This window comes from Gasterosteus aculeatus, chromosome 15, assembly GCF_964276395.1.
Source record: "Gasterosteus aculeatus chromosome 15, fGasAcu3.hap1.1, whole genome shotgun sequence".
NCBI lineage: Eukaryota > Metazoa > Chordata > Actinopteri > Perciformes > Gasterosteidae > Gasterosteus > Gasterosteus aculeatus.
Window position 1 is genome coordinate 19,803,482 of NC_135703.1, and position 26,463 is coordinate 19,829,944.

Consider the following 26,463-nt stretch of genomic DNA (forward strand, 5'->3'; position numbering starts at 1 on the left):
CTTTACACTTTTGCTTGTAAACAAATCAATGATTTTTTGATGGCTGGTGCTGGGGAATGGGTTTGGCATTGGACAACCGCAGCTCAACCAATCCCAACCACAAGAGGGATCACTGTTGCGACTGGGATATAAGGCTGCCTGCCACCTGATTCTGCAACTGACTTTGGTTTCTCTTCAATACGCATAAGTCTTTCGCCTTTTACTAAAGACTTCCGTGGAGAGGAACAACAATGAGTTGACCATATTTTTGGCAGGCTCTGCCAATTGGCGGAGCCTCATGTACTTGTGTGAAAAGAAAATTAGTTGGACAGAGGCTCCTGACAATGGAGCACAAAGTTGTGTTTACTTATCACTGGAGTCCCTAGTCTCAAATCACTGTCTGAATCCAAAGTGAAATCAACCAGATTTCAGCAGGATTTTACAGGGATTAATCATCACTGCACTGGAGTCTCCAGTGGAGCACGTCTCAAATCAGCAAATCACTGTCTGAATTCATTGTGAAATCAACAAGATTTTCAGCAGGACTTTGCAGTGATTAATCGTCACTGGAGTCTCTAGTGGAGCCTTGCAGCAAGTCTCAAATCACTGTCTGAAACAACAGTGAAATCAACCAGATTTCAGCAGGAGTTTACTCTTTTGCTTGTAAACAAATCAATGATTTTCGCGGACGGGGGCAGCGTGGGGAGTGGGTTGCTAAGTAGCAAGCGACTGCTACGCCCAGTTGAAAGGACCGCACCCCGACAATTGAGCAATGTGCTGGTACGTTGGGTCTGCAAACAAACAGTTAGGTGTTATCGCTTCTCGGCCTTTTGGCTAAGATCAAGTGTAGTATCTGTTCTTATCAGTTTAATATCTGATATGTCCTCTATACGAGGACTACATATTAAGCAGATTTTTAGCTCTGGGAGATGAAAAAGGGGCTTGCTCCGTTCACTCCAAGCATCGACCCGGTATTGCAGCACCTCCGGGAACGGTGCACCCTTCAAATTGTGGAAAATAAAAGAAATGGTTACCTGAATCAGTGGTTTGGTGTTGGAAATGATTTCTGCTTTGAGTAAAACAAGTCTCACCTCCACATAGTTTTGAAGACTGAGGCTTTTGGCAAGTGACTTATGCTTACTCATCAATGGTGCCTTTGTTTTGCAAGTCTGAAATCACTGATTTTAAATTCACTGATCTGTGACGACGGCGCCATCTGCGAACCGTCACCACAAATGCTGTGACTGGGAATACCGTCCCTGCCTCTGTCACCACCAACTCATACTTACCTGGCAGGGGAGATACCATGATCAAGAAGGTGGTTCACCCAGGGCGAGGCTCAGTCATTGCACTGCGACTGTGCTGACCACTGCGAATTCCCCAAATGTGGGAATCTCGACTGCATAATTTGTGGTAGTGGGGGACTGCGTTCGCGCTCTCCCCTGATATTGAAGTCAAAGAAAAACCAGATGTCCCGTTTAATCCTCACTGGAGTCTCCAGTGGAGCAAGTCTCAAATCAGCACTGTCTGAATCCAAAGTGAAATCAACCAGATTTCAGCAGGATTTTACAGGGATTAATCATCACTGCACTGGAGTCTCCAGTGGAGGGAGTCTATAATCAGCAAATCACTGTCTGAATCCAAAGTGAAATCAACTAGATTTCAGGATGAATCATCACTGCACTGGAGTCTCCAGTGGAGCAAGTCTCAAATCAGCAAATCACTGTCTGAATCCAAAGTGAAATCAGCCACATTTCAGCAGGACTTTACACTTTTGCTTGTAAACAAATCAATGATTTTTTGATGGCTGGTGCTGGGGAATGGGTTTGGCATTGGACAACCGCAGCTCAACCAATCCCAACCACAAGAGGGATCACTGTTGCGACTGGGATATAAGGCTGCCTGCCACCTGATTCTGCAACTGACTTTGGTTTCTCTTCAATACGCATAAGTCTTTCGCCTTTTACTAAAGACTTCCGTGGAGAGGAACAACAATGAGTTGACCATATTTTTGGCAGGCTCTGCCAATTGGCGGAGCCTCATGTACTTGTGTGAAAAGAAAATTAGTTGGACAGAGGCTCCTGACAATGGAGCACAAAGTTGTGTTTACTTATCACTGGAGTCCCTAGTCTCAAATCACTGTCTGAATCCAAAGTGAAATCAACCAGATTTCAGCAGGATTTTACAGGGATTAATCATCACTGCACTGGAGTCTCCAGTGGAGCACGTCTCAAATCAGCAAATCACTGTCTGAATTCATTGTGAAATCAACAAGATTTTCAGCAGGACTTTGCAGTGATTAATCGTCACTGGAGTCTCTAGTGGAGCCTTGCAGCAAGTCTCAAATCACTGTCTGAAACAACAGTGAAATCAACCAGATTTCAGCAGGAGTTTACTCTTTTGCTTGTAAACAAATCAATGATTTTTTGATGGCTGGTGCTGGGGAATGGGTTTGGCATTGGACAACCGCAGCTCAACCAATCCCAACCACAAGAGGGATCACTGTTGCGACTGGGATATAAGGCTGCCTGCCACCTGATTCTGCAACTGACTTTGGTTTCTCTTCAATACGCATAAGTCTTTCGCCTTTTACTAAAGACTTCCGTGGAGAGGAACAACAATGAGTTGACCATATTTTTGGCAGGCTCTGCCAATTGGCAGAGCCTCATGTACTTGTGTGAAAAGAAAATTAGTTGGGCAGAGGCTCCTGACAATGGAGCACAAAGTTGTGTTTACTTATCACTGGAGTCCCTAGTCTCAAATCACTGTCTGAATCCAAAGTGAAATCAACCAGATTTCAGCAGGATTTTACAGGGATTAATCATCACTGCACTGGAGTCTCCAGTGGAGCACGTCTCAAATCAGCAAATCACTGTCTGAATTCATTGTGAAATCAACAAGATTTTCAGCAGGACTTTGCAGTGATTAATCGTCACTGGAGTCTCTAGTGGAGCCTTGCAGCAAGTCTCAAATCACTGTCTGAAACAACAGTGAAATCAACCAGATTTCAGCAGGATTTTACAGGGATTAATCATCACTGCACTGGAGTCTCCAGTGGAGCACGTCTCAAATCAGCAAATCACTGTCTGAATTCATTGTGAAATCAACAAGATTTTCAGCAGGACTTTGCAGTGATTAATCATCACTGGAGTCTCTAGTGGAGCCTTGCAGCAAGTCTCAAATCACTGTCTGAAACAACAGTGAAATCAACCAGATTTCAGCAGGAGTTTACTCTTTTGCTTGTAAACAAATCAATGATTTTCGCGGAAGGGGGCAACGTGGGGAGTGGGTTGCTAAGTAGCAAGCGACTGCTACGCCCAGTTGAAAGAACCGCACCCCGACAATTGAGCAATGTGCTGGTACGTTGGGTCTGCAAACAAACAGTTAGGTGTTATCGCTTCTCGGCCTTTTGGCTAAGATCAAGTGTAGTATCTGTTCTTATCAGTTTAATATCTGATATGTCCTCTATACGAGGACTACATATTAAGCCGATTTTTAGCTCTGGGAGATGAAAAAGGGGCTTGCTCCGTTCACTCCAAGCATCGACCCGGTATTGCAGCACCTCCGGGAACGGTGCACCCTTCAAATTGTGGAAAATAAAAGAAATGGTTACCTGAATCAGTGGTTTGGTGTTGGAAATGATTTCTGCTTTGAGTAAAACAAGTCTCACCTCCACATAGTTTTGAAGACTGAGGCTTTTGGCAAGTGACTTATGCTTACTCATCAATGGTGCCTTTGTTTTGCAAGTCTGAAATCACTGATTTTAAATTCACTGATCTGTGAAGACGGCGCCATCTGCGAACCGTCACCACAAATGCTGTGACTGGGAATACCGTCCCTGCCTCTGTCACCACCAACTCATACTTACCTGGCAGGGGAGATACCATGATCAAGAAGGTGGTTCACCCAGGGCGAGGCTCAGTCATTGCACTGCGACTGTGCTGACCACTGCGAATTCCCCAAATGTGGGAATCTCGACTGCATAATTTGTGGTAGTGGGGGACTGCGTTCGCGCTCTCCTCTGATATTGAAGTCAAAGAAAAACCAGATGTCCCGTTTAATCCTCACTGGAGTCTCCAGTGGAGCAAGTCTCAAATCAGCACTGTCTGAATCCAAAGTGAAATCAACCAGATTTCAGCAGGATTTTACAGGGATTAATCATCACTGCACTGGAGTCTCCAGTGGAGGGAGTCTATAATCAGCAAATCACTGTCTGAATCCAAAGTGAAATCAACCAGATTTCAGGATGAATCATCACTGCACTGGAGTCTCCAGTGGAGCAAGTCTCAAATCAGCAAATCACTGTCTGAATCCAAAGTGAAATCAGCCACATTTCAGCAGGACTTTACACTTTTGCTTGTAAACAAATCAATGATTTTTTGATGGCTGGTGCTGGGGAATGGGTTTGGCATTGGACAACTGCAGCTCAACCAATCCCAACCACAAGAGGGATCACTGTTGCGACTGGGATATAAGGCTGCCTGCCACCTGATTCTGCAACTGACTTTGGTTTCTCTTCAATACGCATAAGTCTTTCGCCTTTTACTAAAGACTTCCGTGGAGAGGAACAACAATGAGTTGACCATATTTTTGGCAGGCTCTGCCAATTGGCGGAGCCTCATGTACTTGTGTGAAAAGACAATTAGTTGGACAGAGGCTCCTGACAATGGAGCACAAAGTTGTGTTTACTTATCACTGGAGTCCCTAGTCTCAAATCACTGTCTGAATCCAAAGTGAAATCAACCAGATTTCAGCAGGATTTTACAGGGATTAATCATCACTGCACTGGAGTCTCCAGTGGAGCACGTCTCAAATCAGCAAATCACTGTCTGAATTCATTGTGAAATCAACAAGATTTTCAGCAGGACTTTGCAGTGATTAATCGTCACTGGAGTCTCTAGTGGAGCCTTGCAGCAAGTCTCAAATCACTGTCTGAAACAACAGTGAAATCAACCAGATTTCAGCAGGAGTTTACTCTTTTGCTTGTAAACAAATCAATGATTTTCGCGGACGGGGGCAGCGTGGGGAGTGGGTTGCTAAGTAGCAAGCGACTGCTACGCCCAGTTGAAAGGACCGCACCCCGACAATTGAGCAATGTGCTGGTACGTTGGGTCTGCAAACAAACAGTTAGGTGTTATCGCTTCTCGGCCTTTTGGCTAAGATCAAGTGTAGTAGCTGTTTTTGGCCACAAAAGCCAAGCGTTCGAGAACGGAACAATGGCTATGACACCCCACGAGCAGCCGATCCCAAGGGTCGGGCTGAGATATACTTTAAGGTTTCGAGCTACGAAAGAAGACGACCAAGTCCTGTCGAGAGTTTTTTTTGGAAAGCAAGTAATCATGGGACAGCTGCATTTGATGGTGCAGGATGTTTTGTGTATCCAGTGGAACCAGCAGGAAAAAGCCTTCGACGTTACCCTTGGGAGCGAGGACATCTACAGAAGGGTGTCTGAAATCTGCAGAAAGGATGCGAAGGTGAGCCCTCTTGCCTACTATGAAGTCCTGAACCTCGACAGACCGAACTTCAGAACAGTGTCAGTCCATATGTACAACCCTTTTGTGACTGATGAAGCCTTAGTTTCATTCCTGGGCCGCTACGGGGAAGTAGCAACTGCAGCCCGGCATGTAAAGGATCCCCTCGGTTTTTGGACCGGCCGTCGGCAGTTCCAGGTCCTGCTGAATCCAGACCCGACAGGGCCGGATGGGCTACAACACCCCCCTGCTTTTTTTAGTCTTGGGGGAGACCGAGGATACTGTTTCTATAACCGCCAGCCAGCCTTCTGCCGAAAATGCAGACGGTCTGGCCACTCGGAGACAGGCTGCACAGGAGAAAGTTGCCGCTTTTGTGGGCAAACAGGACACGCGGCCAAGGACTGCACTGTCCCTAAAAACTGCCATGGATGCGGAGGGTCGGACCACCTCTATAGAAGCTGTCCCAGCCGCAAGAGGACCTTTTCTGAAGTAACCAGACAAACGGGAGTCTCCAACAGAACTTTGGAGCAGGGGAAGGGATCCAAGACATCGCAGAATTCCGAGGAGGGGCCACTACAGATGGGGTCCGGAGCAGAAACCACAGAGGGAGAAGGGAAGACCGCATTGCAGGAGGAAGGGGCAGTATTGGAGGATGAGGTAGCTCGGGCAGCAGACCAGGGCGTGATGGAGGAGTTTCCTGAGCTTACACTTGGTGCATCATTCCCCACAATGAAGCAAGGGGTCCGAAAGCTCTCAGAGGTTTTTGAAGAGCAGGCACCTGAGTATGAAGAGGGTGCGGAGGAGGAACGCAGCAAAAAAAACAAAAGGAAGAAGAAGGATGCGGTGGCCAAAAAGGAGGGGATTGACGGCAGTCGAAGAGAGGAAGCTGTGAAGCCAGGGAAGTCCACTGACGAGGTGCAAGAAGGTGGAACTCAGGAGGAACTACAGGGCCCAAATGGGAATGTTGCAGTAGAGGGGGAGGAACAGTGCATGGGGGAAGGGGCCGTTTTGACGGCTGAAAGGCTGGGGATTGATTTCGATCTCCCCCAAGGTTTGCTCATGTTGTCACCCCCGTATGGGGTGGACATATACGACGGGCCTAGTCGACCGGTAAACTCACCCAACACAGTGCCCCTTTCCTGGGCTGAAGAGATGGACAAAGACACATCCTACACCCAGTAGGAGTCTGAACTTTGCTTTATGGCTTCGTTTAAGGTACTGTCTTTAAACACAAGGGGAATGAGGAATATAGTGAAAAGGAGGACTGTTTTTGATTTTGTGAACACACTCCAAGCCGACATTTGTTTTTTGCAGGAGGTTCATTTACGGGATGCTGGGGACATCCAAACCTTTGCAAAGGAGTGGACCAAAGGGGACTCAGTCTGGAGTGTAGGGGGGGTCCACGCTACTGGGGTGGGCATTTTATTTGGTTCTAAAGAAATTATGGTGGAGGCATCCTTTGTTATTGTCCAGGGGAGGATAATGGGTACAGACGTGACATGGGGCACAGTCAAGCTTAGGGTTATTGTGGTTTATGGGCCACAATCAGCAACCGAGAGGAAGGACATGATCGGCCAAGTGGAACCACACCTTGCCACTAGCAGGCAGGTTATTTTAGGGGGTGACTTAAATGTCGAGCTAGGTAGAGGGGGGGATACCAGTGACGTTTTTATCACCAATTTAATGGCCAAGCATGGCTTAGTAGACGGTTTGAAGGGGGTTAAACCACATGCGCTAGGTCCTACGTGGCGGAACTCAAGGGGCGCAGCGAAGCGTCTGGACTACATCTTTACCTCGAGGTCTTTGAGTTTACTGGCAGGCAGAGTGCTCCCCGTGTTTTTCTCTGACCATGATGGAGTACTGCTGGAGGTGCGCTCATGTGCACCAGTTTTTGGGTCCGGTTTCTGGCGTCTTAACATTAACATCTTGGAGGAGGAGGTGTTCATTAAAGATTTCCGCGTGTTTTTCAGAGGTCTGGTGGGTTTAAGGCCGATGTGTCCTGGAGCTATTGAGTGGTGGGAGGTTGCCAAAGAGAGGATAAAGGCCTTTTGTGTACGATACAGCAAAAGAAAGGCAAGGTGGGCAAAGAGAGAAGCGCTTCGCCTACAGCGACTACTCGAGCTTGAGTACACTAGGGGGAACTCGGACGGCACTTTAAACCAGCAGGCTTGCGACTCCCTCAAATCGCAGCTTAGAGAGGTTTTTGAGTCAAAAGCCAGAGCCTACCTGTTGCAGTCACGTGAAAAATTCATTGAAAGTTTTGAAACATGTTCAGCTTCTTTCTTCAGCTCAATAAGGGCTGACAGGGCAAAACGGGTAGTGACCGGGGTTAGGGACGAGCAGGGTAGGATTGTGTCGGATAGGGTGCAGATGGTGCGGGCCGCCACCGACTACTACCGCACAGCTTTCTCAGAGAAGGAGATAGACGTAGGTAGTGGGGAGGTCTTTCTGGATTTGTTGACCCAGCGAGTGCCCTTGAACATAGCACAGACACTAGATGCCCCGCTCACCCTTGAAGAACTCGAGGGTGCTCTCAACAGGATGAACAGGCGAAAGGTGCCAGGTATCGACGGGCTACCGGCAGAATTTTATCTAAAATTTTGGGACATTCTGGGCCCTGTAGTGTTGGAGATCCTTTCCGCAGTACTCCGCACAGGTGCGATGGGAGGGTCTTTGGCCACTGGAGTTATCTCTCTTCTTTTTAAGAAGGGGGATCCAACCGACCTAGGGAACTGGCGGCCACTGACCATGCTGTGTGTCGACTACAAGCTCCTGGCAAAGGTGTTGGCGGACCGTCTGGGCACAGCACTTGCTCATGTGGTCCATGTGGATCAGACTTGCGCAGTGGCGGGACGTTCGGTGAGATGGAATCTCCAGCTTATCCGGGACGCTGTTGCATGGGCGGAAGACAGGCAGCTACCGCTTATGGTGGTGAGCCTCGATCAGGCAAAGGCGTTTGACAGAGTTCACTGGGGTTTCATGTTTAGGGTTTTGAGCAGATTAGGGTTCACTGATAGGTTTGTAGGGTGGTTACGTGTATTGTACACAAGCGTGGGGAGCACAGTTTTGGTTAACGGTCACCTAGGGGAGGTTTTTAGGGTGCACGCAGGGGTCAGACAGGGGTGTCCGCTCTCACCACTGCTCTACATCCTTTACATGGAGCCCCTGGCGGCAGCCATTCGGGCTGACCCGGGTGTTAAGGGTTTTCTGATACCTGGCAGCGGAGGCCTACGGGTCAAACTGTCTCAGTACGCAGACGACACCACACTGCTGCTAGACAGCGATGCCTGCCTAACTCGATCCTTGGAGATTATCCAGAGCTTTGGGCGGGCAGCTGGCGCAAAACTAAACACCGCCAAGTCCTCATTGAAGTTCTTTGGGCGCTGGAAAAACAGGACGGACGTACCAGGGGGGCTTCCGCTCTGCGAAGGACCCCTGAAGGTATTGGGGGTCAGCTTTGAGATAGTCCATAGTGCCACGGTCAACTGGACCAGGCGTTTCTTGGCAGCCCAGAAAAAGCTTGCTCTCTGGAGAAGCAGGAAGCTGACTTTGATAGGGAAGGTACTTGTATTGAAGGTAGACGTTCTGCCATCTCTCCTCTATTTGGCATACATTTATCCTTTGCCTGTCAGCATGAGGAGGCCCCTAATGCGTCTCGTCTTCTCTTTTATCTGGGGAGGACGATACGAGTATGTGTCGAGGACCCGCATGATGGCTGCAATTGAAGCAGGAGGGAGAGATGTGCCACACCTCCCCCTGAAACTGGACTGCATTTTTGTTTCCTTTTTGTTTAGCCAGTTATCTGTTCCGGTGGCACATCCATCAGGACACTTTATGCGGCTATTTTTCTCTTACCAGGCCAGGGGTGTGATAGCTTGGAGTAATCTAGCTCCCCGGGTGGAACAGCAGCCATGGCACTACCATCATGCAGCAAGGTGGCTGCGGGCACACCCTGAGGCCTCGGGAACTGGCGTGTTATTGAGCCACAGGGCACTTTACCAAGTCGCCAGGAAGGGAGTGGTAGCACCTGCAGTGGTCGGGACACCAGCAGGAGTTTGGTGGGGGATCCAACCGCGGGGCCTTGACAATGGGCTCAAGGACCTCAACTGGTTATGTCTCCACGGGTGCCTGCCGGTACGAGAGCTGCTTTATCGGCATGGTTTGACCAGAGCCCCTGTGTGCCCGAGGATTGGATGTCTACACGATGAGACCATTAGACATGTAATGTGGGACTGTACTTTTGCAAGCGAGGGGTGGAAAAGAGCAAATAAGTGGCTAGTACAGCTGGTCCCGGGGTTCCATTTAACTTGGAGTGTGGTGAAAAGAGGGGTGAGCTTGGGAAGGACAATGGTCCTCACATGGCTAATTGTAAGCCTTGTCAAGAGGGGCCTGTGGCGGGCGAGGCAAGACCTGGTGAACAACAAGGAAGTTAGCGTGGAGGGGGTGGTGAAGAGGATCGAGCTGGAGTTGAAGGGGAGAATAATGATGGACATCAGGAAGTGGGGGAAGCATGCCGCCTTGGAGAGGTGGAAGGGAGGACTTGGGTTAAGGGGGGTTCCTTGGGACTAGGTAGACTGACCTCATCCCTGAAAGTTGTCATTTGGTTTTGGTTTTTGGTTGGTTTATGTATTGGTAGAAGACCGAACTACAGATATGAGTTTGTATGCATTTGTGTTTGGTTTGTTGATGTATTGTGAAGAGAAATAACCACAGATATGAGTTTGTATTGTGCATGATCCTTTTCATAATAAAAAAAAAAAAAAAAAAAAAAAAAAAATCTGTTCTTATCAGTTTAATATCTGATATGTCCTCTATACGAGGACTACATATTAATCCGATTTTTAGCTCTGGGAGATGAAAAAGGGGCTTGCTCCGTTCACTCCAAGCATCGACCCGGTATTGCAGCACCTCCGGGAACGGTGCACCCTTCAAATTGTGGAAAATAAAAGAAATGGTTACCTGAATCAGTGGTTTGGTGTTGGAAATGATTTCTGCTTTGAGTAAAACAAGTCTCACCTCCACATAGTTTTGAAGACTGAGGCTTTTGGCAAGTGACTTATGCTTACTCATCAATGGTGCCTTTGTTTTGCAAGTCTGAAATCACTGATTTTAAATTCACTGATCTGTGAAGACGGCGCCATCTGCGAACCGTCACCACAAATGCTGTGACTGGGAATACCGTCCCTGCCTCTGTCACCACCAACTCATACTTACCTGGCAGGGGAGATACCATGATCAAGAAGGTGGTTCACCCAGGGCGAGGCTCAGTCATTGCACTGCGACTGTGCTGACCACTGCCAATTCCCCAAATGTGGGAATCTCGACTGCATAATTTGTGGTAGTGGGGGACTGCGTTCGCGCTCTCCCCTGATATTGAAGTCAAAGAAAAACCAGATGTCCCGTTTAATCCTCACTGGAGTCTCCAGTGGAGCAAGTCTCAAATCAGCACTGTCTGAATCCAAAGTGAAATCAACCAGATTTCAGCAGGATTTTACAGGGATTAATCATCACTGCACTGGAGTCTCCAGTGGAGGGAGTCTATAATCAGCAAATCACTGTCTGAATCCAAAGTGAAATCAACCAGATTTCAGGATGAATCATCACTGCACTGGAGTCTCCAGTGGAGCAAGTCTCAAATCAGCAAATCACTGTCTGAATCCAAAGTGAAATCAGCCACATTTCAGCAGGACTTTACACTTTTGCTTGTAAACAAATCAATGATTTTTTGATGGCTGGTGCTGGGGAATGGGTTTGGCATTGGACAACCGCAGCTCAACCAATCCCAACCACAAGAGGGATCACTGTTGCGACTGGGATATAAGGCTGCCTGCCACCTGATTCTGCAACTGACTTTGGTTTCTCTTCAATACGCATAAGTCTTTCGCCTTTTACTAAAGACTTCCGTGGAGAGGAACAACAATGAGTTGACCATATTTTTGGCAGGCTCTGCCAATTGGCGGAGCCTCATGTACTTGTGTGAAAAGACAATTAGTTGGACAGAGGCTCCTGACAATGGAGCACAAAGTTGTGTTTACTTATCACTGGAGTCCCTAGTCTCAAATCACTGTCTGAATCCAAAGTGAAATCAACCAGATTTCAGCAGGATTTTACAGGGATTAATCATCACTGCACTGGAGTCTCCAGTGGAGCACGTCTCAAATCAGCAAATCACTGTCTGAATTCATTGTGAAATCAACAAGATTTTCAGCAGGACTTTGCAGTGATTAATCATCACTGGAGTCTCTAGTGGAGCCTTGCAGCAAGTCTCAAATCACTGTCTGAAACAACAGTGAAATCAACCAGATTTCAGCAGGAGTTTACTCTTTTGCTTGTAAACAAATCAATGATTTTCGCGGACGGGGGCAGCGTGGGGAGTGGGTTGCTAAGTAGCAAGCGACTGCTACGCCCAGTTGAAAGAACCGCACCCCGACAATTGAGCAATGTGCTGGTACGTTGGGTCTGCAAACAAACAGTTAGGTGTTATCGCTTCTCGGCCTTTTGGCTAAGATCAAGTGTAGTATCTGTTCTTATCAGTTTTTGGCAAGTGACTTATGCTTACTCATCAATGGTGCCTTTGTTTTGCAAGTCTGAAATCACTGATTTTAAATTCACTGATCTGTGACGACGGCGCCATCTGCGAACCGTCACCACAAATGCTGTGACTGGGAATACCGTCCCTGCCTCTGTCACCACCAACTCATACTTACCTGGCAGGGGAGATACCATGATCAAGAAGGTGGTTCACCCAGGGCGAGGCTCAGTCATTGCACTGCGACTGTGCTGACCACTGCGAATTCCCCAAATGTGGGAATCTCGACTGCATAATTTGTGGTAGTGGGGGACTGCGTTCGCGCTCTCCCCTGATATTGAAGTCAAAGAAAAACCAGATGTCCCGTTTAATCCTCACTGGAGTCTCCAGTGGAGCAAGTCTCAAATCAGCACTGTCTGAATCCAAAGTGAAATCAACCAGATTTCAGCAGGATTTTACAGGGATTAATCATCACTGCACTGGAGTCTCCAGTGGAGGGAGTCTATAATCAGCAAATCACTGTCTGAATCCAAAGTGAAATCAACTAGATTTCAGGATGAATCATCACTGCACTGGAGTCTCCAGTGGAGCAAGTCTCAAATCAGCAAATCACTGTCTGAATCCAAAGTGAAATCAGCCACATTTCAGCAGGACTTTACACTTTTGCTTGTAAACAAATCAATGATTTTTTGATGGCTGGTGCTGGGGAATGGGTTTGGCATTGGACAACCGCAGCTCAACCAATCCCAACCACAAGAGGGATCACTGTTGCGACTGGGATATAAGGCTGCCTGCCACCTGATTCTGCAACTGACTTTGGTTTCTCTTCAATACGCATAAGTCTTTCGCCTTTTACTAAAGACTTCCGTGGAGAGGAACAACAATGAGTTGACCATATTTTTGGCAGGCTCTGCCAATTGGCGGAGCCTCATGTACTTGTGTGAAAAGAAAATTAGTTGGACAGAGGCTCCTGACAATGGAGCACAAAGTTGTGTTTACTTATCACTGGAGTCCCTAGTCTCAAATCACTGTCTGAATCCAAAGTGAAATCAACCAGATTTCAGCAGGATTTTACAGGGATTAATCATCACTGCACTGGAGTCTCCAGTGGAGCACGTCTCAAATCAGCAAATCACTGTCTGAATTCATTGTGAAATCAACAAGATTTTCAGCAGGACTTTGCAGTGATTAATCGTCACTGGAGTCTCTAGTGGAGCCTTGCAGCAAGTCTCAAATCACTGTCTGAAACAACAGTGAAATCAACCAGATTTCAGCAGGAGTTTACTCTTTTGCTTGTAAACAAATCAATGATTTTTTGATGGCTGGTGCTGGGGAATGGGTTTGGCATTGGACAACCGCAGCTCAACCAATCCCAACCACAAGAGGGATCACTGTTGCGACTGGGATATAAGGCTGCCTGCCACCTGATTCTGCAACTGACTTTGGTTTCTCTTCAATACGCATAAGTCTTTCGCCTTTTACTAAAGACTTCCGTGGAGAGGAACAACAATGAGTTGACCATATTTTTGGCAGGCTCTGCCAATTGGCGGAGCCTCATGTACTTGTGTGAAAAGAAAATTAGTTGGGCAGAGGCTCCTGACAATGGAGCACAAAGTTGTGTTTACTTATCACTGGAGTCCCTAGTCTCAAATCACTGTCTGAATCCAAAGTGAAATCAACCAGATTTCAGCAGGATTTTACAGGGATTAATCATCACTGCACTGGAGTCTCCAGTGGAGCACGTCTCAAATCAGCAAATCACTGTCTGAATTCATTGTGAAATCAACAAGATTTTCAGCAGGACTTTGCAGTGATTAATCGTCACTGGAGTCTCTAGTGGAGCCTTGCAGCAAGTCTCAAATCACTGTCTGAAACAACAGTGAAATCAACCAGATTTCAGCAGGATTTTACAGGGATTAATCATCACTGCACTGGAGTCTCCAGTGGAGCACGTCTCAAATCAGCAAATCACTGTCTGAATTCATTGTGAAATCAACAAGATTTTCAGCAGGACTTTGCAGTGATTAATCATCACTGGAGTCTCTAGTGGAGCCTTGCAGCAAGTCTCAAATCACTGTCTGAAACAACAGTGAAATCAACCAGATTTCAGCAGGAGTTTACTCTTTTGCTTGTAAACAAATCAATGATTTTCGCGGAAGGGGGCAGCGTGGGGAGTGGGTTGCTAAGTAGCAAGCGACTGCTACGCCCAGTTGAAAGAACCGCACCCCGACAATTGAGCAATGTGCTGGTACGTTGGGTCTGCAAACAAACAGTTAGGTGTTATCGCTTCTCGGCCTTTTGGCTAAGATCAAGTGTAGTATCTGTTCTTATCAGTTTAATATCTGATATGTCCTCTATACGAGGACTACATATTAATCCGATTTTTAGCTCTGGGAGATGAAAAAGGGGCTTGCTCCGTTCACTCCAAGCATCGACCCGGTATTGCAGCACCTCCGGGAACGGTGCACCCTTCAAATTGTGGAAAATAAAAGAAATGGTTACCTGAATCAGTGGTTTGGTGTTGGAAATGATTTCTGCTTTGAGTAAAACAAGTCTCACCTCCACATAGTTTTGAAGACTGAGGCTTTTGGCAAGTGACTTATGCTTACTCATCAATGGTGCCTTTGTTTTGCAAGTCTGAAATCACTGATTTTAAATTCACTGATCTGTGAAGACGGCGCCATCTGCGAACCGTCACCACAAATGCTGTGACTGGGAATACCGTCCCTGCCTCTGTCACCACCAACTCATACTTACCTGGCAGGGGAGATACCATGATCAAGAAGGTGGTTCACCCAGGGCGAGGCTCAGTCATTGCACTGCGACTGTGCTGACCACTGCGAATTCCCCAAATGTGGGAATCTCGACTGCATAATTTGTGGTAGTGGGGGACTGCGTTTGCGCTCTCCCTTGATATTGAAGTCAAAGAAAAACCAGATGTCCCGTTTAATCCTCACTGGAGTCTCCAGTGGAGCAAGTCTCAAATCAGCACTGTCTGAATCCAAAGTGAAATCAACCAGATTTCAGCAGGATTTTACAGGGATTAATCATCACTGCACTGGAGTCTCCAGTGGAGGGAGTCTATAATCAGCAAATCACTGTCTGAATCCAAAGTGAAATCAACCAGATTTCAGGATGAATCATCACTGCACTGGAGTCTCCAGTGGAGCAAGTCTCAAATCAGCAAATCACTGTCTGAATCCAAAGTGAAATCAGCCACATTTCAGCAGGACTTTACACTTTTGCTTGTAAACAAATCAATGATTTTTTGATGGCTGGTGCTGGGGAATGGGTTTGGCATTGGACAACCGCAGCTCAACCAATCCCAACCACAAGAGGGATCACTGTTGCGACTGGGATATAAGGCTGCCTGCCACCTGATTCTGCAACTGACTTTGGTTTCTCTTCAATACGCATAAGTCTTTCGCCTTTTACTAAAGACTTCCGTGGAGAGGAACAACAATGAGTTGACCATATTTTTGGCAGGCTCTGCCAATTGGCGGAGCCTCATGTACTTGTGTGAAAAGACAATTAGTTGGACAGAGGCTCCTGACAATGGAGCACAAAGTTGTGTTTACTTATCACTGGAGTCCCTAGTCTCAAATCACTGTCTGAATCCAAAGTGAAATCAACCAGATTTCAGCAGGATTTTACAGGGATTAATCATCACTGCACTGGAGTCTCCAGTGGAGCACGTCTCAAATCAGCAAATCACTGTCTGAATTCATTGTGAAATCAACAAGATTTTCAGCAGGACTTTGCAGTGATTAATCGTCACTGGAGTCTCTAGTGGAGCCTTGCAGCAAGTCTCAAATCACTGTCTGAAACAACAGTGAAATCAACCAGATTTCAGCAGGAGTTTACTCTTTTGCTTGTAAACAAATCAATGATTTTCGCGGACGGGGGCAGCGTGGGGAGTGGGTTGCTAAGTAGCAAGCGACTGCTACGCCCAGTTGAAAGGACCGCACCCCGACAATTGAGCAATGTGCTGGTACGTTGGGTCTGCAAACAAACAGTTAGGTGTTATCGCTTCTCGGCCTTTTGGCTAAGATCAAGTGTAGTATCTGTTCTTATCAGTTTAATATCTGATATGTCCTCTATACGAGGACTACATATTAATCCGATTTTTAGCTCTGGGAGATGAAAAAGGGGCTTGCTCCGTTCACTCCAAGCATCGACCCGGTATTGCAGCACCTCCGGGAACGGTGCACCCTTTAAATTGTGGAAAATAAAAGAAATGGTTACCTAAATCAGTGGTTTGGTGTTTGAAATGATTTCTGCTTTGAGTAAAACAAGTCTCACCTCCACATAGTTTTGAAGACTGAGGCTTTTGGCAAGTGACTTATGCTTACTCATCAATCATCAATGGTGCCTTTGTTTTGCAAGTCTCAAATCACTGATTTTAAATTCACTGATCTGTGAAGACGGCGCCATCTGCGAACCGTCACCACAAATGCTGTGACTGGGAATACCGTCCCTGCCTCTGTCACCACCAACTCATACTTACCTGGCAGGGGAGATACCATGATCAAGAAGGTGGTTCACCCAGGGCGAGGCTCAGTCATTGCACTGCGACTGTGCTGACCACTGCCAATTCCCCAAATGTGGGAATCTCGACTGCATAATTTGTGGTAGTGGGGGACTGCGTTCGCGCTCTCCCCTGATATTGAAGTCAAAGAAAAACCAGATGTCCCGTTTAATCCTCACTGGAGTCTCCTGTGGACTAGGTCTCAAATCAGCACTGTCTGAATCCAAAGTGAAATCAACCAGATTTCAGCAGGATTTTACAGGGATTAATCATCACTGCACTGGAGTCTCCAGTGGAGGGAGTCTATAATCAGCAAATCACTGTCTGAATCCAAAGTGAAATCAACCAGATTTCAGGATGAATCATCACTGCACTGGAGTCTCCAGTGGAGGGAGTCTATAATCAGCAAATCACTGTCTGAATCCAAAGTGAAATCAGCCACATTTCAGCAGGACTTTACACTTTTGCTTGTAAACAAATCAATGATTTTTTGATGGCTGGTGCTGGGGAATGGGTTTGGCATTGGACAACCGCAGCTCAACCAATCCCAACCACAAGAGGGATCACTGTTGCGACTGGGATATAAGGCTGCCTGCCACCTGATTCTGCAACTGACTTTGGTTTCTCTTCAATACGCATAAGTCTTTCGCCTTTTACTAAAGACTTCCGTGGAGAGGAACAACAATGAGTTGACCATATTTTTGGCAGGCTCTGCCAATTGGCGGAGCCTCATGTACTTGTGTGAAAAGACAATTAGTTGGACAGAGGCTCCTGACAATGGAGCACAAAGTTGTGTTTACTTATCACTGGAGTCCCTAGTCTCAAATCACTGTCTGAATCCAAAGTGAAATCAACCAGATTTCAGCAGGATTTTACAGGGATTAATCATCACTGCACTGGAGTCTCCAGTGGAGCACGTCTCAAATCAGCAAATCACTGTCTGAATTCATTGTGAAATCAACAAGATTTTCAGCAGGACTTTGCAGTGATTAATCGTCACTGGAGTCTCTAGTGGAGCCTTGCAGCAAGTCTCAAATCACTGTCTGAAACAACAGTGAAATCAACCAGATTTCAGCAGGAGTTTACTCTTTTGCTTGTAAACAAATCAATGATTTTCGCGGACGGGGGCAGCGTGGGGAGTGGGTTGCTAAGTAGCAAGCGACTGCTACGCCCAGTTGAAAGGACCGCACCCCGACAATTGAGCAATGTGCTGGTACGTTGGGTCTGCAAACAAACAGTTAGGTGTTATCGCTTCTCGGCCTTTTGGCTAAGATCAAGTGTAGTATCTGTTCTTATCAGTTTAATATCTGATATGTCCTCTATACGAGGACTACATATTAATCCGATTTTTAGCTCTGGGAGATGAAAAAGGGGCTTGCTCCGTTCACTCCAAGCATCGACCCGGTATTGCAGCACCTCCGGGAACGGTGCACCCTTCAAATTGTGGAAAATAAAAGAAATGGTTACCTGAATCAGTGGTTTGGTGTTGGAAATGATTTCTGCTTTGAGTAAAACAAGTCTCACCTCCACATAGTTTTGAAGACTGAGGCTTTTGGCAAGTGACTTATGCTTACTCATCAATGGTGCCTTTGTTTTGCAAGTCTGAAATCACTGATTTTAAATTCACTGATCTGTGAAGACGGCGCCATCTGCGAACCGTCACCACAAATGCTGTGACTGGGAATACCGTCCCTGCCTCTGTCACCACCAACTCATACTTACCTGGCAGGGGAGATACCATGATCAAGAAGGTGGTTCACCCAGGGCGAGGCTCAGTCATTGCACTGCGACTGTGCTGACCACTGCCAATTCCCCAAATGTGGGAATCTCGACTGCATAATTTGTGGTAGTGGGGGACTGCGTTCGCGCTCTCCCCTGATATTGAAGTCAAAGAAAAACCAGATGTCCCGTTTAATCCTCACTGGAGTCTCCAGTGGAGCAAGTCTCAAATCAGCACTGTCTGAATCCAAAGTGAAATCAACCAGATTTCAGCAGGATTTTACAGGGATTAATCATCACTGCACTGGAGTCTCCAGTGGAGGGAGTCTATAATCAGCAAATCACTGTCTGAATCCAAAGTGAAATAAACCAGATTTCAGGATGAATCATCACTGCACTGGAGTCTCCAGTGGAGCAAGTCTCAAATCAGCAAATCACTGTCTGAATCCAAAGTGAAATCAGCCACATTTCAGCAGGACTTTACACTTTTGCTTGTAAACAAATCAATGATTTTTTGATGGCTGGTGCTGGGGAATGGGTTTGGCATTGGACAACCGCAGCTCAACCAATCCCAACCACAAGAGGGATCACTGTTGCGACTGGGATATAAGGCTGCCTGCCACCTGATTCTGCAACTGACTTTGGTTTCTCTTCAATACGCATAAGTCTTTCGCCTTTTACTAAAGACTTCCGTGGAGAGGAACAACAATGAGTTGACCATATTTTTGGCAGGCTCTGCCAATTGGCGGAGCCTCATGTACTTGTGTGAAAAGACAATTAGTTGGACAGAGGCTCCTGACAATGGAGCACAAAGTTGTGTTTACTTATCACTGGAGTCCCTAGTCTCAAATCACTGTCTGAATCCAAAGTGAAATCAACCAGATTTCAGCAGGATTTTACAGGGATTAATCATCACTGCACTGGAGTCTCCAGTGGAGCACGTCTCAAATCAGCAAATCACTGTCTGAATTCATTGTGAAATCAACAAGATTTTCAGCAGGACTTTGCAGTGATTAATCGTCACTGGAGTCTCTAGTGGAGCCTTGCAGCAAGTCTCAAATCACTGTCTGAAACAACAGTGAAATCAACCAGATTTCAGCAGGAGTTTACTCTTTTGCTTGTAAACAAATCAATGATTTTCGCGGACGGGGGCAGCGTGGGGAGTGGGTTGCTAAGTAGCAAGCGACTGCTACGCCCAGTTGAAAGGACCGCACCCCGACAATTGAGCAATGTGCTGGTACGTTGGGTCTGCAAACAAACAGTTAGGTGTTATCGCTTCTCGGCCTTTTGGCTAAGATCAAGTGTAGTAGCTGTTTTTGGCCACAAAAGCCAAGCGTTCGAGAACGGAACAATGGCTATGACACCCCACGAGCAGCCGATCCCAAGGGTCGGGCTGAGATATACTTTAAGGTTTCGAGCTACGAAAGAAGACGACCAAGTCCTGTCGAGAGTTTTTTTTGGAAAGCAAGTAATCATGGGACAGCTGCATTTGATGGTGCAGGATGTTTTGTGTATCCTGTGGAACCAGCAGGAAAAAGCCTTCGACGTTACCCTTGGGAGCGAGGACATCTACAGAAGGGTGTCTGAAATCTGCAGAAAGGATGCGAAGGTGAGCCCTCTTGCCTACTATGAAGTCCTGAACCTCGACAGACCGAACTTCAGAACAGTGTCAGTCCATATGTACAACCCTTTTGTGACTGATGAAGCCTTAGTTTCATTCCTGGGCCGCTACGGGGAAGTAGCAACTGCAGCCCGGCATGTAAAGGATCCCCTCGGTTTTTGGACCGGCCGTCGGCAGTTCCAGGTCCTGCTGAATCCAGACCCGACAGGGCCGGATGGGCTACAACACCCCCCTGCTTTTTTTAGTCTTGGGGGAGACCGAGGATACTGTTTCTATAACCGCCAGCCAGCCTTCTGCCGAAAATGCAGACGGTCTGGCCACTCGGAGACAGGCTGCACAGGAGAAAGTTGCCGCTTTTGTGGGCAAACAGGACACGCGGCCAAGGACTGCACTGTCCCTAAAAACTGCCATGGATGCGGAGGGTCGGACCACCTCTATAGAAGCTGTCCCAGCCGCAAGAGGACCTTTTCTGAAGTAACCAGACAAACGGGAGTCTCCAACAGAACTTTGGAGCAGGGGAAAGGATCCAAGACATCGCAGAATTGCCATGGCGTGATGGAGGAGTTTCCTGAGCTTACACTTGGTGCATCATTCCCCACAATGAAGCAAGGGGTCCGAAAGCTCTCAGAGGTTTTTGAAGAGCAGGCACCTGAGTATGAAGAGGGTGCGGAGGAGGAACGCAGCAAAAAAAACAAAAGGAAGAAGAAGGATGCGGTGGCCAAAAAGGAGGGGATTGACGGCAGTCGAAGAGAGGAAGCTGTGAAGCCAGGGAAGTCCACTGACGAGGTGCAAGAAGGTGGAACTCAGGAGGAACTACAGGGCCCAAATGGGAATGTTGCAGTAGAGGGGGAGGAACAGTGCATGGGGGAAGGGGCCGTTTTGACGGCTGAAAGGCTGGGGATTGATTTCGATCTCCCCCAAGGTTTGCTCATGTTGTCACCCCCGTATGGGGTGGACATATATGACGGGCCTAGTCGACCGGTAAACTCACCCAACACAGTGCCCCTTTCCTGGGCTGAAGAGATGGACAAAGACACATCCTACACCCAGTAGGAGTCTGAACTTTGCTTTATGGCTTCGTTTAAGGTACTGTCTTTAAACACAAGGGGAATGAGGAATATAGTGAAAAGGAGGACTGTTTTTGATTTTGTGAACACACTCCAAGCCGACATTTGTTTTTTGCAGGAGGTTCATTTACGGGATGCTGGGGACATCCAAACCTTTGCAAAGGAGTGGACCAAAGGGGACTCAGTCTGGAGTGTAGGGGGGGGGTCCACGCTACTGGGGTGGGCATTTTATTTGGTTCTAAAGAAATTATGGTGGAGGCATCCTTTGTTATTGTCCAGGGGAGGATAATGGGTACAGACGTGACATGGGGCACAGTCAAGATTAGGGTTATTGTGGTTTATGGGCCACAATCAGCAACCGAGAGGAAGGACATGATCGGCCAAGTGGAACCACACCTTGCCACTAGCAGGCAGGTTATTTTAGGGGGTGACTTAAATGTCGAGCTAGGTAGAGGGGGGGATACCAGTGACGTTTTTATCACCAATTTAATGGCCAAGCATGGCTTAGTAGACGGTTTGAAGGGGGTTAAACCACATGCGCTAGGTCCTACGTGGCGGAACTCAAGGGGCGCAGCGAAGCGTCTGGACTACATCTTTACCTCGAGGTCTTTGAGTTTACTGGCAGGCAGAGTGCTCCCCGTGTTTTTCTCTGACCATGATGGAGTACTGCTGGAGGTGCGCTCATGTGCACCAGTTTTTGGGTCCGGTTTCTGGCGTCTTAACATTAACATCTTGGAGGAGGAGGTGTTCATTAAAGATTTCCGCGTGTTTTTCAGAGGTCTGGTGGGTTTAAGGCCGATGTGTCCTGGAGCTATTGAGTGGTGGGAGGTTGCCAAAGAGAGGATAAAGGCCTTTTGTGTACGATACAGCAAAAGAAAGGCAAGGTGGGCAAAGAGAGAAGCGCTTCGCCTACAGCGACTACTCGAGCTTGAGTACACTAGGGGGAACTCGGACGGCACTTTAAACCAGCAGGCTTGCGACTCCCTCAAATCGCAGCTTAGAGAGGTTTTTGAGTCAAAAGCCAGAGCCTACCTGTTGCAGTCACGTGAAAAATTCATTGAAAGTTTTGAAACATGTTCAGCTTCTTTCTTCAGCTCAATAAGGGCTGACAGGGCAAAACGGGTAGTGACCGGGGTTAGGGACGAGCAGGGTAGGATTGTGTCGGATAGGGTGCAGATGGTGCGGGCCGCCACCGACTACTACCGCACAGCGTTCTCAGAGAAGGAGATAGACGTAGGTAGTGGGGAGGTCTTTCTGGATTTGTTGACCCAGCGAGTGCCCTTGAACATAGCACAGACACTAGATGCCCCGCTCACCCTTGAAGAACTCGAGGGTGCTCTCAACAGGATGAACAGGCGAAAGGTGCCAGGTATCGACGGGCTACCGGCAGAATTTTATCTAAAATTTTGGGACATTCTGGGCCCTGTATTGTTGGAGATCCTTTCCGCAGTACTCCGCACAGGTGCGATGGGAGGGTCTTTGGCCACTGGAGTTATCTCTCTTCTTTTTAAGAAGGGGGATCCAACCGACCTAGGGAACTGGCGGCCACTGACCATGCTGTGTGTCGACTACAAGCTCCTGGCAAAGGTGTTGGCGGACCGTCTGGGCACAGCACTTGCTCATGTGGTCCATGTGGATCAGACTTGCGCAGTGGCGGGACGTTCGGTGAGATGGAATCTCCAGCTTATCCGGGACGCTGTTGCATGGGCGGAAGACAGGCAGCTACCGCTTATGGTGGTGAGCCTCGATCAGGCAAAGGCGTTTGACAGAGTTCACTGGGGTTTCATGTTTAGGGTTTTGAGCAGATTAGGGTTCACTGATAGGTTTGTAGGGTGGTTACGTGTATTGTACACAAGCGTGGGGAGCACAGTTTCGGTTAACGGTCACCTAGGGGTGGTTTTTAGGGTGCACGCAGGGGTCAGACAGGGGTGTCCGCTCTCACCACTGCTCTACATCCTTTACATGGAGCCCCTGGCGGCAGCCATTCGGGCTGACCCGGGTGTTAAGGGTTTTCTGATACCTGGCAGCGGAGGCCTACGGGTCAAACTGTCTCAGTACGCAGACGACACCACACTGCTGCTAGACAGCGATGCTTGCCTAACTCGATCCTTGGAGATTATCCAGAGCTTTGGGCGGGCAGCTGGCGCAAAACTAAACACCGCCAAGTCCTCATTGAAGTTCTTTGGGCGTTGGAAAGACAGGACGGACGTACCAGGTGGGCTTCCGCTCTGCGAAGGACCCCTGAAGGTATTGGGGGTCAGCTTTGAGATAGTCCATAGTGCCACGGTCAACTGGACCAGGCGTTTCTTGGCAGCCCAGAAAAAGCTTGCTCTCTGGAGAAGCAGGAAGCTGACTTTGATAGGGAAGGTACTTGTATTGAAGGTAGACGTTCTGCCATCTCTCCTCTATTTGGCATACATTTATCCTTTGCCTGTCAGCATGAGGCGTCTCGTCTTCTCTTTCATCTGGGGAGGACGATACGAGTATGTGTCGAGGACCCGCATGATGGCTGCAATTGAAGCAGGAGGGAGAGATGTGCCACACCTCCCCCTGAAACTGGACTGCATTTTTGTTTCCTTTTTGTTTAGCCAGTTATCTGTTCCAGTGGCACATCCATCAGGACACTTCATGCGGCTATATTTCTCTTACCAGGCCAGGGGTGTGATAGCTTGGAGTAATCTAGCTCCCCGGGTGGAACAGCAGCCATGGCACTACCATCATGCAGCAAGGTGGCTGCGGGCACACCCTGAGGCCTCGGGAACAGGCGTGTTATTGAGCCACAGGGCACTTTACCAAGTCGCCAGGAAGGGAGTGGTAGCACCTGCAGTGGTCGGGACACCAGCAGGAGTTTGGTGGGGGATCCAACCGCGGGGCCTTGACAATGGGCTCAAGGACCTCAACTGGTTATGTCTCCACGGGTGCCTGCCGGTACGAGAGCTGCTTTATCGGCATGGTTTGACCAGAGCCCCCGTGTGCCCGAGGATTGGATGTCTACACGATGAGACCATTAGACATGTAATGTGGGACTGTACTTTTGCAAGCGAGGGGTGGAAAAGAGCAAATAAGTGGCTAGTACAGCTGGTCCCGGGGTTCCATTTAACTTGGAGTGTGGTGAAAAGAGGGGTGAGCTTGGGAAGGACAATGGTCCTCACATGGCTAATTGTAAGCCTTGTCAAGAGGGGCCTGTGGCGGGCGAGGCAAGACCTGGTGAACAACAAGGAAGTTAGCGTGGAGGGGGTGGTGAAGAGGATCGAGCTGGAGTTGAAGGGGAGAATAATGATGGACATCAGGAAGTGGGGGAAGCATGCCGCCTTGGAGAGGTGGAAGGGAGGACTTGGGTTAAGGGGGGTTCCTTGGGACTAGGTAGACTGACCTCATCCCTGAAAGTTGTCATTTGGTTTTGGTTTTTGGTTTGTTTATGTATTGGTAGAAGACCGAACTACAGATATGAGTTTGCATGCATTTGTGTTTGGTTTGTTGATGTATTGTGAAGAGAAATAACCACAGATATGAGTTTGTATTGTGCATGATCCTTTTCATAATAAAAAAAAAAAAAATCTGTTCTTATCAGTTTAATATCTGATATGTCCTCTATACGAGGACTACATATTAAGCAGATTTTTAGCTCTGGGAGATGAAAAAGGGGCTTGCTCCGTTCACTCCAAGCATCGACCCGGTATTGCAGCACCTCCGGGAACGGTGCACCCTTTAAATTGTGGAAAATAAAAGAAATGGTTACCTGAATCAGTGGTTTGGTGTTGGAAATGATTTCTGCTTTGAGTAAAACAAGTCTCACCTCCACATAGTTTTGAAGACTGAGGCTTTTGGCAAGTGACTTATGCTTACTCATCAATCATCAATGGTGCCTTTGTTTTGTAAGTCTCAAATCACTGATTTTAAATTCACTGATCTGTGAAGATGGCGCCATCTGCGAACCGTCACCACAAATGCTGTGACTGGGAATACCGTCCCTGCCTCTGTCACCACCAACTCATACTTACCTGGCAGGGGAGATACCATGATCAAGAAGGTGGTTCACCCAGGGCGAGGCTCAGTCATTGCACTGCGACTGTGCTGACCACTGCGAATTCCCCAAATGTGGGAATCTCGACTGCATAATTTGTGGTAGTGGGGGACTGCGTTCGCGCTCTCCCCTGATATTGAAGTCAAAGAAAAACCAGATGTCCCGTTTAATCCTCACTGGAGTCTCCAGTGGAGCAGGTCTCAAATCAGCACTGTCTGAATCCAAAGTGAAATCAACCAGATTTCAGCAGGATTTTACAGGGATTAATCATCACTGCACTGGAGTCTCCAGTGGAGGGAGTCTATAATCAGCAAATCACTGTCTGAATCCAAAGTGAAATCAGCCACATTTCAGCAGGACTTTACACTTTTGCTTGTAAACAAATCAATGATTTTTTGATGGCTGGTGCTGGGGAATGGGTTTGGCATTGGACAACCGCAGCTCAACCAATCCCAACCACAAGAGGGATCACTGTTGCGACTGGGATATAAGGCTGCCTGCCACCTGATTCTGCAACTGACTTTGGTTTCTCTTCAATACGCATAAGTCTTTCGCCTTTTACTAAAGACTTCCATGGAGAGGAACAACAATGAGTTGACCATATTTTTGGCAGGCTCTGCCAATTAGCGGAGCCTCATGTACTTGTGTGAAAAGAAAATTAGTTGGACAGAGGCTCCTGACAATGGAGCACAAAGTTGTGTTTACTTATCACTGGAGTCCCTAGTCTCAAATCACTGTCTGAATCCAAAGTGAAATCAACCAGATTTCAGCAGGATTTTACAGGGATTAATCATCACTGCACTGGAGTCTCCAGTGGAGTACGTCTCAAATCAGCAAATCACTGTCTGAATTCATTGTGAAATCAACAAGATTTTCAGCAGGACTTTGCAGTGATTAATCATCACTGGAGTCTCTAGTGGAGCCTTGCAGCAAGTCTCAAATCACTGTCTGAAACAACAGTGAAATCAACCAGATTTCAGCAGGAGTTTACTCTTTTGCTTGTAAACAAATCAATGATTTTCGCGGAAGGGGGCAGCGTGGGGAGTGGGTTGCTAAGTAGCAAGCGACTGCTACGCCCAGTTGAAAGAACCGCACCCCGACAATTGAGCAATGTGCTGGTACGTTGGGTCTGCAAACAAACAGTTAGGTGTTATCGCTTCTCGGCCTTTTGGCTAAGATCAAGTGTAGTGGTTGGTGCTAAAGCTGTGCGGTTTATGGAGCTTGGTGGATAAAGTTGCTGGAGTCTCGTCCTCACACAGGCTATCATGTCTGCAGGACTTAGGAACTCGGTGCGATTCACTTGGAAGGTTAAAGAAGATGAGAAACATGGGAAGAGGGAATGGTTCGTGCGTACGGTCGTGGTGGGAGCACTGAAGATTGACCCCGCCCACGTATACTGCCTGCAGTGGAATGCAGCAGGAGGTGGTTTTGACCTGACTCTACACAGCCAAGCAGTGTATGAGAGGGTGATGGAGACAGCGAGGGAAAAGGCGGAAGAAGAGCCCTTTTCAAAGTTTCGGGTGGA

The 26,463-nt window shown here is 47.6% G+C and overlaps 25 non-coding genes and 4 pseudogenes across 25 annotated transcripts; all 29 read left to right on the forward strand.

The window, feature by feature from the left end:
* The first annotated feature begins 158 nt into the window (after nt 1–158).
* Nucleotides 159–273, forward strand: LOC144388488 (U5 spliceosomal RNA). Its single transcript, XR_013452871.1, has one exon. It is a non-coding gene; the product is annotated as a U5 spliceosomal RNA (small nuclear RNA).
* Nucleotides 274–793: 520 nt separating this feature from the next.
* Nucleotides 794–984, forward strand: LOC144388556 (U2 spliceosomal RNA). Its single transcript, XR_013452938.1, has one exon. It is a non-coding gene; the product is annotated as a U2 spliceosomal RNA (small nuclear RNA).
* A 276-nt stretch (nt 985–1,260) lies between these two features.
* LOC144388527 (U1 spliceosomal RNA) lies at nt 1,261–1,424 on the forward strand. Its single transcript, XR_013452909.1, has one exon. It is a non-coding gene; the product is annotated as a U1 spliceosomal RNA (small nuclear RNA).
* A 477-nt stretch (nt 1,425–1,901) lies between these two features.
* On the forward strand, nt 1,902–2,016 carry LOC144388489 (U5 spliceosomal RNA). Its single transcript, XR_013452872.1, has one exon. It is a non-coding gene; the product is annotated as a U5 spliceosomal RNA (small nuclear RNA).
* Nucleotides 2,017–2,527: 511 nt separating this feature from the next.
* On the forward strand, nt 2,528–2,642 carry LOC144388469 (U5 spliceosomal RNA). Its single transcript, XR_013452852.1, has one exon. It is a non-coding gene; the product is annotated as a U5 spliceosomal RNA (small nuclear RNA).
* Nucleotides 2,643–3,372: 730 nt separating this feature from the next.
* LOC144388558 (U2 spliceosomal RNA) lies at nt 3,373–3,563 on the forward strand. Its single transcript, XR_013452940.1, has one exon. It is a non-coding gene; the product is annotated as a U2 spliceosomal RNA (small nuclear RNA).
* A 276-nt stretch (nt 3,564–3,839) lies between these two features.
* Nucleotides 3,840–4,003, forward strand: LOC144388533 (U1 spliceosomal RNA). The gene has a single exon (XR_013452915.1). It is a non-coding gene; the product is annotated as a U1 spliceosomal RNA (small nuclear RNA).
* A 477-nt stretch (nt 4,004–4,480) lies between these two features.
* Nucleotides 4,481–4,595, forward strand: LOC144388490 (U5 spliceosomal RNA). Its single transcript, XR_013452873.1, has one exon. It is a non-coding gene; the product is annotated as a U5 spliceosomal RNA (small nuclear RNA).
* Nucleotides 4,596–5,115: 520 nt separating this feature from the next.
* Nucleotides 5,116–5,213, forward strand: LOC144388466 (U2 spliceosomal RNA; annotated as a pseudogene).
* A 4,972-nt stretch (nt 5,214–10,185) lies between these two features.
* Nucleotides 10,186–10,380, forward strand: LOC120815216 (U2 spliceosomal RNA). Its single transcript, XR_005711545.2, has one exon. It is a non-coding gene; the product is annotated as a U2 spliceosomal RNA (small nuclear RNA).
* A 276-nt stretch (nt 10,381–10,656) lies between these two features.
* Nucleotides 10,657–10,820, forward strand: LOC144388543 (U1 spliceosomal RNA). Its single transcript, XR_013452925.1, has one exon. It is a non-coding gene; the product is annotated as a U1 spliceosomal RNA (small nuclear RNA).
* Nucleotides 10,821–11,297: 477 nt separating this feature from the next.
* On the forward strand, nt 11,298–11,412 carry LOC144388491 (U5 spliceosomal RNA). The gene has a single exon (XR_013452874.1). It is a non-coding gene; the product is annotated as a U5 spliceosomal RNA (small nuclear RNA).
* Nucleotides 11,413–11,932: 520 nt separating this feature from the next.
* On the forward strand, nt 11,933–12,145 carry LOC144388465 (U2 spliceosomal RNA; annotated as a pseudogene).
* A 4-nt stretch (nt 12,146–12,149) lies between these two features.
* On the forward strand, nt 12,150–12,313 carry LOC144388528 (U1 spliceosomal RNA). Its single transcript, XR_013452910.1, has one exon. It is a non-coding gene; the product is annotated as a U1 spliceosomal RNA (small nuclear RNA).
* A 477-nt stretch (nt 12,314–12,790) lies between these two features.
* Nucleotides 12,791–12,905, forward strand: LOC144388492 (U5 spliceosomal RNA). Its single transcript, XR_013452875.1, has one exon. It is a non-coding gene; the product is annotated as a U5 spliceosomal RNA (small nuclear RNA).
* Nucleotides 12,906–13,416: 511 nt separating this feature from the next.
* On the forward strand, nt 13,417–13,531 carry LOC144388493 (U5 spliceosomal RNA). The gene has a single exon (XR_013452876.1). It is a non-coding gene; the product is annotated as a U5 spliceosomal RNA (small nuclear RNA).
* A 730-nt stretch (nt 13,532–14,261) lies between these two features.
* LOC144388550 (U2 spliceosomal RNA) lies at nt 14,262–14,452 on the forward strand. Its single transcript, XR_013452932.1, has one exon. It is a non-coding gene; the product is annotated as a U2 spliceosomal RNA (small nuclear RNA).
* A 276-nt stretch (nt 14,453–14,728) lies between these two features.
* LOC144388532 (U1 spliceosomal RNA) lies at nt 14,729–14,892 on the forward strand. Its single transcript, XR_013452914.1, has one exon. It is a non-coding gene; the product is annotated as a U1 spliceosomal RNA (small nuclear RNA).
* A 477-nt stretch (nt 14,893–15,369) lies between these two features.
* On the forward strand, nt 15,370–15,484 carry LOC144388494 (U5 spliceosomal RNA). The gene has a single exon (XR_013452877.1). It is a non-coding gene; the product is annotated as a U5 spliceosomal RNA (small nuclear RNA).
* A 520-nt stretch (nt 15,485–16,004) lies between these two features.
* On the forward strand, nt 16,005–16,195 carry LOC144388547 (U2 spliceosomal RNA). Its single transcript, XR_013452929.1, has one exon. It is a non-coding gene; the product is annotated as a U2 spliceosomal RNA (small nuclear RNA).
* A 283-nt stretch (nt 16,196–16,478) lies between these two features.
* On the forward strand, nt 16,479–16,642 carry LOC144388544 (U1 spliceosomal RNA). The gene has a single exon (XR_013452926.1). It is a non-coding gene; the product is annotated as a U1 spliceosomal RNA (small nuclear RNA).
* A 477-nt stretch (nt 16,643–17,119) lies between these two features.
* LOC144388495 (U5 spliceosomal RNA) lies at nt 17,120–17,234 on the forward strand. The gene has a single exon (XR_013452878.1). It is a non-coding gene; the product is annotated as a U5 spliceosomal RNA (small nuclear RNA).
* Nucleotides 17,235–17,754: 520 nt separating this feature from the next.
* LOC144388551 (U2 spliceosomal RNA) lies at nt 17,755–17,945 on the forward strand. The gene has a single exon (XR_013452933.1). It is a non-coding gene; the product is annotated as a U2 spliceosomal RNA (small nuclear RNA).
* Nucleotides 17,946–18,221: 276 nt separating this feature from the next.
* Nucleotides 18,222–18,385, forward strand: LOC144388545 (U1 spliceosomal RNA). The gene has a single exon (XR_013452927.1). It is a non-coding gene; the product is annotated as a U1 spliceosomal RNA (small nuclear RNA).
* Nucleotides 18,386–18,862: 477 nt separating this feature from the next.
* LOC144388496 (U5 spliceosomal RNA) lies at nt 18,863–18,977 on the forward strand. The gene has a single exon (XR_013452879.1). It is a non-coding gene; the product is annotated as a U5 spliceosomal RNA (small nuclear RNA).
* Nucleotides 18,978–19,497: 520 nt separating this feature from the next.
* On the forward strand, nt 19,498–19,595 carry LOC120814547 (U2 spliceosomal RNA; annotated as a pseudogene).
* A 4,848-nt stretch (nt 19,596–24,443) lies between these two features.
* LOC144388449 (U2 spliceosomal RNA) lies at nt 24,444–24,624 on the forward strand (annotated as a pseudogene).
* Nucleotides 24,625–24,907: 283 nt separating this feature from the next.
* LOC144388529 (U1 spliceosomal RNA) lies at nt 24,908–25,071 on the forward strand. The gene has a single exon (XR_013452911.1). It is a non-coding gene; the product is annotated as a U1 spliceosomal RNA (small nuclear RNA).
* A 384-nt stretch (nt 25,072–25,455) lies between these two features.
* Nucleotides 25,456–25,570, forward strand: LOC144388500 (U5 spliceosomal RNA). Its single transcript, XR_013452883.1, has one exon. It is a non-coding gene; the product is annotated as a U5 spliceosomal RNA (small nuclear RNA).
* The last annotated feature ends 893 nt before the right edge of the window (nt 25,571–26,463 follow it).